This window comes from Hemiscyllium ocellatum, assembly GCF_020745735.1.
Source record: "Hemiscyllium ocellatum isolate sHemOce1 chromosome 15 unlocalized genomic scaffold, sHemOce1.pat.X.cur. SUPER_15_unloc_2, whole genome shotgun sequence".
NCBI classification, from domain to species: Eukaryota; Metazoa; Chordata; class Chondrichthyes; order Orectolobiformes; family Hemiscylliidae; genus Hemiscyllium; species Hemiscyllium ocellatum.
Window position 1 is genome coordinate 72,501 of NW_026867456.1, and position 10,000 is coordinate 82,500.

The window sequence follows — 10,000 nt, forward strand, 5'->3', positions numbered from 1 at the left end:
CCAGAGCCGGTAGCGCGGCGTCTGCTCTCAGCCTAAGAGGCTTTTGGGAGTGCTCAGGCAAGGGTCAGCCTGCACCCTTGCTGGCAGCACCCAGGGGGAACCAGGACGCTTGCGTCTCCCGCCTTCATTTTCGACACAAGCGCCTGAGGAGGGACCCCACCCCTCCCCTTGTGTCAAGAGACCTCCGCACTGGCCTCTGACTGATTCTTAGAACGGACGGAAAGAGTCGGGCAAGCCTGTCAAAGCTTTGAGCGAATGTCAAAAGCTTTAGACTGCCGCGAACCCTCCGGCTTGCACTGAGACACGAGGTCGATGTGCTAAGCACCCCGGGGCCCCTTTCGCCTGCAGGTCCCGAGCCGCCAACATGTTCTTAGTATCGTGTTCCCCAAACCTGGGTGACGGGCACCACAGGGCGGCAGAGCCATCGCACTTGCCGGGTGGCAGAGGAAGGACCGGACTATGTACCATAGCGGCCAACCACTCCCAGAGCCGGTCGTGCGGGGCTCGAGGTCTGCTCTCAACGTCACATGCTTCTGTGAGTGCTCAGGCAAGGGTCAGACCACATCCTTCCTGGCAGCACCCAAAGCAACCAGGCCGCTCGTGTCTCTCGCCTTCATTTTCGACACAAGCGCCTGAGGAGGGACGCCACCCCTCCCCTTGCGTCAAGAGACCTCCCCACCGGCCTCTGACTGATTCTTAGAACGGACGGAAAGAGTCGGGCAAGCCTGTCAAAGATTTGAGCGTATGTCAAAAGCTTTAGACTTCCGCGAACTCTCTGGCTTGCACTGAGACCCGAGGTCGATGTGCTCAGCACCACGGGGCCCCTTTCGCCTGCAGGTCCCGAGCCGCCAACATGTTCTTAGTATCGTGTTCCCCAAACCTGGGTGACGGGCACCACAGGGCGACAGAGCCATCGCACTTGCCGGGTGGCAGAGGAAGGACCGGACTATGTACAATAGCGGCCAACGACTCCCAGAGCCGGTTGTGCGGGGCTCGAGGTCTGCTCTCAACATCACATGCTTTTGGATGTGCTCAGGCAAGGGTCAGACCACATCCTTCCTGGCAGCACCCAAAGCAACCAGGCCGCTCGCGTCTCTCGCCTTCATTTTTCGACACAAGCGCCTGAGGAGGGACGCCACCCCTCCCCTTTGCGTCAAGAGACCTCCCCACCGGCCTCTGACTGATTCTTAGAACGGACGGAAAGAGTCGGGCAAGCCTGTCAAAGCTTTGAGCGAATGTCAAAAGCTTTAGACTTCCGCGAACTCTCCGGCTTGCACTGAGACGCGAGGTCGATGTGCTAAGCACCACGGGGCCCCTTTCGCCTGCAGGTCCCGAGCCGCCAACATGTTCTTAGTATCGTGTTCTCCAATCCTGGGTGACGGGCACCGCAGGGAGGCAGAGCCATCGCACTTGCCGGGTGGCAGAGGAAGGACCGGACTATGTACAATAGCGGCCAACGACTCCCAGAGCCGGTTGTGCGGCGTCTGCTCTCAGCCTAAGAGGCTTCTGGGAGTGCTCAGGCAAGGGTCAGCCTGCACCCTTGCTGGCAGCACCCAGGGGAACCAGGACGCTTGCATCTCTCGCCTTCATTTTCGACACAAGCGCCTGAGGAGGGACGCCACCCCTCCCCTTGCGTCAAGAGACCTCCCCACCAGCCTCTGACTGATTCTTAGAACGGACGGAAAGAGTCGGGCAAGCCTGTCAAAGCTTTGAGCGAATGTCAAAAGCTTTAGACTTCCGCGAACTCTCCGGCTTGCACTGAGACGCGAGGTCGATGTGCTAAGCACCACGGGGCCCCTTTCGCCTGCAGGTCCCGAGCCGCCAACATGTTCTTAGTATCGTGTTCTCCAAACCTGGGTGACGGGCACCGCAGGGAGGCAGAGCCATCGCACTTGCCGGGTGGCAGAGGAAGGACCGGACTATGTACAATAGCGGCCAACGACTCCCAGAGCCGGTAGTGCGGCGTCTGCTCTCAGCCTAAGAGGCTTCTGGGAGTGCTCAGGCAAGGGTCAGCCTGCACCCTTGCTGGCAGCACCCAGGGGAACCAGGACGCTTGCATCTCTCGCCTTCATTTTCGACACAAACGCCTGAGGAGGGAAGCCAACCCTCCGTGTGTCAAGAGACCGTCCCCGCCCCGGCCTCCGACTGATTCTTAGAACGGACGGAAAGAGTCAGGCAAGCCTGTTAAGACTTCCGCGAACTCTCCGGCTTGCACTGAGACGCGAGGTCGATGTGCTCAGCACCACGGGGCCCCTTTCGCCTGCAGGTCCCGAGCCGCCAACATGTTCTAAGTATCGTGTTCTCCAAACCTGGGTGACGGGCACCGCAGGGAGGCAGAGCCATCGCACTTGCCGGGTGGCAGAGGAAGGACCGGACTATGTACAATAGCGGCCAACGACTCCCAGAGCCGGTAGTGCGGCGCCTGCTCTCAGCCTAAGAGGCTTTTGGGAGTGCTCAGGCAAGGGTCAGCCTGCACCCTTGCTGGCAGCACCCAGGGGAACCAGGACGCTTGCATCTCTCGCCTTCATTTTCGACACAAACGCCTGAGGAGGGAAGCCAACCCTCCGTGTGTCAAGAGACCGTCCCCGCCCCGGCCTCCGACTGATTCTTAGAACGGACGGAAAGAGTCAGGCAAGCCTGTTAAGACTTCCGCGAACTCTCCGGCTTGCACTGAGACGCGAGGTCGATGTGCTCAGCACCACGGGGCCCCCTTCGCCTGCAGGTCCCGAGCCGCCAACATGTTCTAAGTATCGTGTTCCCCAAACCTGGGTGACGAGCACCGCAGGGAGGCAGAGCCATCGCACTTGCCGGGTGGCAGAGGAAGGACCGGACTATGTACAATAGCGGCCAACGACTCCCAGAGCCGGTAGTGCGGCGCCTGCTCTCAGCTTAAGAGGCTTTTGGGAGTGCTCAGGCAAGGGTCAGCCTGCACCCTTGCTGGCAGCACCCAGGGGAACCAGGACGCTTGCATCTCTCGCCTTCATTTTCGACACAAACACCTGAGGAGGGAAGCCAACCCTCCGTGTGTCAAGAGACCGTCCCCGCCCCGGCCTCCGACTGATTCTTAGAACGGACGGAAAGAGTCAGGCAAGCCTGTCAAAGATTTGAGCAGATGTCAAAATCTTTTAAGACTTCCGCGAACTCTCCGGCTTGCACTGAGACCCGAGGTCGATGTGCTCAGCACCACGGGGCCCCTTTCGCCTGCAGGTCCCGAGCCGCCAACATGTTCTAAGTATCGTGTTCCCCAAACCTGGGTGACGAGCACCGCAGGGCGGCAGAGCCATCGCACTTGCCGGGTGGCAGAGGAAGGACCGGACTATGTACAATAGCGGCCAACCACTCCCAGAGCCGGTAGTGCGGCGTGCGAGGTCTGCTCTCAGCGGAAGAGGGTTTTGGGAATGCTCAGGCAAGGGCCAGCCTGCACCCTTCCTGGCCGCTCCCACGGGAACCAGGCTACTTGCAATCCTTTCCCCCAATAGCAAGTGCCTTTTGGAGGGACGGCCGGAGTCAACGTGGGGTTTGCCCGCCCTCCAAAGTGTCAAGAGACCGCCGCACAGGCCTCTGACTGATTCTTAGAACAGGCAGCAAGAGTTGGGTAAGTCTGTCGAAAATTTGACAAAGTGTCAAAAATTAGACTTCCGAGAGCTCTTGGGCATGCACACAGGCCTGTCATTCAAGTGCTCTGCCCGCGGAACCGTTTTTCGGATGCCTTTCAAAGTGGTCCCGCGCCGCCATTTTGTTCTAAAAATCGTGTTCCCAGAAATCTCCGGGTACCCCGCCAACCTCACTGTGTCACAATGTCAAGTGGCACTGAATGGGTCTGAATTTCAAATTCGACTGCTTCGCTCTGGAACTCGAACCCGGCAAAACCGTTTGGATTTTTCCCGGTCCAGACTTCCGCGGCAGACAAAGTTAAAGTTTTCGGGCTGCAGACTCAAAACGACATCTGGCCAACCGCCGGGCTCAATTCGCCCAGTTCCTCCGGCACTTCGGAACTCATGTTCGGCATGAGTTTTTGAATCTTTCCCGATGCTTCGGCATTTTCCTCCGCTGACACTTAGAATATTTTTCACACTTGGCCGAAAATTTTTCTAAGTTTTTCTGGTTACTGATTTCTTCTTTTCGGGCATTTTTCTAAGTTTTCTTGGTTACTCATTTCTCATTTTCAAACATTTTTCTAAGTTTTTCTGGTTACTGATTTCTTCTTTTTGGGCATTTTTCTAAGTTTTCTTGGTTACTCATTTCTCATTTTCAAACATTTTTCTAAGTTTTTCTGGTTACTCATTTCTCATTTTCAAACATTTTTCTAAGTTTTTCTGGTTACTGATTTCTTCTTTTTGGGCATTTTTCTAAGTTTTCTTGGTTACTCATTTCTCATTTTCAAACATTTTTCTAAGTTTTTCTGGTTACTGATTTCTTCTTTTTGGGCATTTTTCTAAGTTTTCTTGGTTACTCATTTCTCATTTTCAAACATTTTTCTAAGTTTTCTGGTTACTCATTTCTCATTTTCAAACATTTTTCTAAGTTTTTCTGGTTACTGATTTCTTCTTTTTGGGCATTTTTCTAAGTTTTCTTGGTTACTCATTTCTCATTTTCAAACATTTTTCTAAGTTTTTCTGGTTACTGATTTCTTCTTTTTGGGCATTTTTCTAAGTTTTCTTGGTTACTCATTTCTCATTTTCAAACATTTTTCTAAGTTTTTCTGGTTACTCATTTCTCATTTTCAAACATTTTTCTAAGTTTTTCTGGTTACTGATTTCTTCTTTTTGGGCATTTTTCTAAGTTTTCTTGGTTACTCATTTCTCATTTTCAAACATTTTTCTAAGTTTTTCTGGTTACTGATTTCTTCTTTTTGGGCATTTTTCTAAGTTTTCTTGGTTACTCATTTCTCATTTTCAAACATTTTTCTAAGTTTTTCTGGTTACTCATTTCTGCTTTTCCAACGTTTTACTAAGTTTTGCTGGTTACTGAGTTCACACTTTTAAACATTTTCGGGCATTTTTCTACGTTTTTCATGTTACTCATTTAGCACTTTCAGGCACTTTCCTATGCTTTCCTGCTTACTGATTTCACACTTTTAAGCATCTTCGGGCATGTTCCCTAAGTTTTGCAGTTCATTCGTTTGGGACAGTCAGGCAACTTTCCTAAGCTTTCCTGGTAACCGAATTCACATTGTTGAGAACTTTGGAACCCTTCCCTAAGCTGTGCTGGTTACTCACTTTACCTCTTCAGACACTTGCCCCCGTTGTGACAGAGACCACTTCCCGACTCGGGAAATGCACCAAATTCGGCCTGAACTCAGAGGGCAGTCCCCCCTCGAAGGCGTGGAAGTCGGCAGAATCGCCGGGTCAAATCCGGCTGAGCTACCCGGCTTGGAAGCCTCAAAGTCGGTATGAGCTGTCAGGTTCACTCCCATCCCCGTTTGGACCACTTCCCGACTCGGGAAATTCACCAAATTCGGCCTGAACTCAGAGGACAGTCCCCCCTCGAAGGCGTGACAGTCGGCAGAACCGCCGGATCAAATCCGGCTGAGCTACCCGGCCCCGAAGCCTCAAAGTCGGTAAGAGCTGTCAGGTTCACTCCCATCCCCGTTTGGACCACTTCCCGACTCGGGAAATTCACCAAATTCGGCCTGAACTTATACAACAGTCCCCCCTCGAAGGCGTGACAGTCGGCAGAACCGCCGGATCAAATCCGGTTGAGCTACCCGGCTTGGAAGCCCCAAAGTCGGTAAGAGCTGTCAGGTTCACTCCCATCCCCGTTTGGACCACTTCCCGACTCGGGAAATTCACCAAATTCGGCCTGAACTTATACAACAGTCCCCCCTCGAAGGCGTGACAGTCGCTAGAACCGCCGGATCAAATCCGGTTGAGCTACCCGGCTTGGAAGCCCCAAAGTCGGTAAGAGCTGTCAGGTTCACTCCCATCCCCGTTTGGACCACTTCCCGACTTAGGAAATTCACCAAATTCGGCCTGAACTTAGAGGAGAGTCCCCGCTCGAAGGCGTGGAAGTCGGCAGAATCGCCGGGTCAAATCCGACTGAGCTACCCGGCCCCGAAGCCTCAATGTCGGTAAGAGCTGTCAGGTTCACTCCCATCCCCGTTTGGACCACTTCCCGACTCGGGAAATTCACCAAATTCGGCCTGAACTTAGACAACAGTCCCCCCTCGAAGCCGTGGCAGTCGCTAGAACCGCCGGATCAAATCCGGTTGAGCTACCCGGCTTGGAAGCCCCAAAGTCGGTATGAGCTGTCAGGTTCACTCCCATCCCCGTTTGGACCACTTCCCGACTTAGGAAAATCACCAAATTCGGCCTGAACTCAGAGGGCAGGCCCCCCTCGAAGGCCAGGCATTCGGCAGAACCGCCGGGTCAAATCCGACTGTGCTACCCGGCCCCAAAGCCTCAAAGTTGGTATGAGCAGTTAGGTTCACTCCCATCCCCGTTTGGACCACTTCCCGACTTAGGAAATTCACCAAATTCGGCCTGAACTTAGAGGAGAGTCCCCGCTCGAAGGCGTGGAAGTCGGCAGAATCGCCGGGTCAAATCCGACTGAGCTACCCGGCCCCGAAGCCTCAATGTCGGTAAGAGCTGTCAGGTTCACTCCCATCCCCGTTTGGACCACTTCCCGACTCGGGAAATTCACCAAATTCGGCCTGAACTTAGACAACAGTCCCCCCTCGAAGCCGTGGCAGTCGCTAGAACCGCCGGATCAAATCCGGTTGAGCTACCCGGCTTGGAAGCCCCAAAGTCGGTATGAGCTGTCAGGTTCACTCCCATCCCCGTTTGGACCACTTCCCGACTTAGGAAAATCACCAAATTCGGCCTGAACTCAGAGGGCAGGCCCCCCTCGAAGGCCAGGCATTCGGCAGAACCGCCGGGTCAAATCCGACTGTGCTACCCGGCCCCAAAGCCTCAAAGTTGGTATGAGCAGTTAGGTTCACTCCCAAACCCGTTGGGACCACTTCCCGACTTAGGAAATTCACCAAATTCGGCCTGAACTTAGACAACAGTCCCCCCTCGAAGGCGTGACAGTCGGTAGAACCGCCGGGTCAAATCCGGCTGAGCTACCCGATTTGGAAGCCTTCAACACAAAACCCATCCGGCAATGCCACTCAAAAAGGGCCCAAATTCAGAAACACCCCCTTCAATAGGTACCACTTCCTCGGAGACACTACCGGGACACGCTCCCCTCGGCGAAAATTAAGCCCCCACCACTAACTGAAGCCAACCGCAGCCCCAACTTCAACGGAGAAATCAGTAACCAATTCAAAAATGCACTTGGTTACTGATTTGTACTGCTTCAAAAATATTCTAAGTGTCGCTGGTTACTGATTTGTACTGCTTCAAAAATATTCTAAGTGTCAGTGGTTACTGATTTGTACTGCTACAAAAATATTCTAAGTGTCAGTGGTTACTGATTTGTACTGCTTCAAAAATATTCTAAGTGTCAGTGGTTACTGATTTGTACTGCTCCAAAAATATTCTAAGTGTCGCTGGTTACTGATTTGTACTGCTTCAAAAATATTCTAAGTGTCAGCGGTTACTGATTTGTACTGCTTCAAAAATATTCTAAGTGTCAGTGGTTACTGATTTGTACTGCTTCAAAAATATTCTAAGTGTCGCTGGTTACTGATTTGTACTGCTTCAAAAATATTCTAAGTGTCAGTGGTTACTGATTTGTACTGCTTCAAAAATATTCTAAGTGTCAGTGGTTACTGATTTGTACTGCTCCAAAAATATTCTAAGTGTCGCTGGTTACTGATTTGTACTGCTTCAAAAATATTCTAAGTGTCAGTGGTTACTGATTTGTACTGCTTCAAAAATATTCTAAGTGTCGCTGGTTACTGATTTGTACTGCTTCAAAAATATTCTAAGTGTCAGTGGTTACTGATTTGTACTGCTTCAAAAATATTCTAAGTGTCGCTGGTTACTGATTTGTACTGCTCCAAAAATATTCTAAGTGTCGCTGGTTACTGATTTGTACTGCTTCAAAAATATTCTAAGTGTCGCTGGTTACTGATTTGTACTGCTCCAAAAATATTCTAAGTGTCGCTGGTTACTGATTTGTACTGCTTCAAAAATATTCTAAGTGTCGCTGGTTACTGATTTGTACTGCTTCAAAAATATTCTAAGTGTCAGTGGTTACTGATTTGTACTGCTTCAAAAATATTCTAAGTGTCGCTGGTTACTGATTTGTACTGCTCAAAAATATTCTAAGTGGGTCTGGTTACTGATTTGTACTGCTCCAAAAATATTCTAAGTGTCGCTGGTTACTGATTTGTACTGCTTCAAAAATATTCTAAGTGTCAGCGGTTACTGATTTGTACTGCTTCAAAAATATTCTAAGTGTCAGTGGTTACTGATTTGTACTGCTTCAAAAATATTCTAAGTGTCGCTGGTTACTGATTTGTACTGCTTCAAAAATATTCTAAGTGTCAGTGGTTACTGATTTGTACTGCTCCAAAAATATTCTAAGTGTCGCTGGTTACTGATTTGTACTGCTTCAAAAATATTCTAAGTGTCAGCGGTTACTGATTTGTACTGCTTCAAAAATATTCTAAGTGTCAGTGGTTACTGATTTGTACTGCTTCAAAAATATTCTAAGTGTCGCTGGTTACTGATTTGTACTGCTTCAAAAATATTCTAAGTGTCAGTGGTTACTGATTTGTACTGCTTCAAAAATATTCTAAGTGTCGCTGGTTACTGATTTGTACTGCTCCAAAAATATTCTAAGTGTCGCTGGTTACTGATTTGTACTGCTTCAAAAATATTCTAAGTGTCGCTGGTTACTGATTTGTACTGCTTCAAAAATATTCTAAGTGTCAGTGGTTACTGATTTGTACTGCTTCAAAAATATTCTAAGTGTCGCTGGTTACTGATTTGTACTGCTTCAAAAATATTCTAAGTGTCGCTGGTTACTGATTTGTACTGCTTCAAAAATATTCTAAGTGTCAGTGGTTACTGATTTGTACTGCTTCAACAATATTCTAAGTGTCGCTGGTTACTGATTTGTACTGCTTCAAAAATATTCTAAGTGTCGTGGTTACTGATTTGTACTGCTTCAAAAATATTCTAAGTGTCGTGGTTACTGATTTGTACTGCTTCAAAAATATTCTAAGTGTCGCTGGTTACTGATTTGTACTGCTTCAAAAATATTCTAAGTGTCAGTGGTTACTGATTTGTACTGCTTCAACAATATTCTAAGTGTCGCTGGTTACTGATTTGTACTGCGTCAAAAATATTCTAAGTGTCAGCGGTTACTGATTTGTACTGCTTCAAAAATATTCTAAGTGTCGTGGTTACTGATTTGTACTGCTTCAAAAATATTCTAAGTGTCGCTGGTTACTGATTTGTACTGCTTCAAAAATATTCTAAGTGTCAGTGGTTACTGATTTGTACTGCTTCAAAAATATTCTAAGTGTCGTGGTTACTGATTTGTACTGCTCCAAAAATATTCTAAGTGTCGCTGGTTACTGATTTGTACTGCTTCAAAAATATTCTAAGTGTCAGTGGTTACTGATTTGTACTGCTTCAAAAATATTCTAAGTGTCGCTGGTTACTGATTTGTACTGCTTCAAAAATATTCTAAGTGTCAGTGGTTACTGATTTGTACTGCTTCAAAAATATTCTAAGTGTCGCTGGTTACTGATTTGTACTGCTCCAAAAATATTCTAAGTGTCGCTGGTTACTGATTTGTACTGCTTCAAAAATATTCTAAGTGTCGCTGGTTACTGATTTGTACTGCTCCAAAAATATTCTAAGTGTCGCTGGTTACTGATTTGTACTGCTTCAAAAATATTCTAAGTGTCGCTGGTTACTGATTTGTACTGCTTCAAAAATATTCTAAGTGTCAGTGGTTACTGATTTGTACTGCTTCAAAAATATTCTAAGTGTCGCTGGTTACTGATTTGTACTGCTCAAAAATATTCTAAGTGGGGCTGGTTACTGATTTGTACTGCTCCAAAAATATTCTAAGTGTCGCTGGTTACTGATTTGTACTG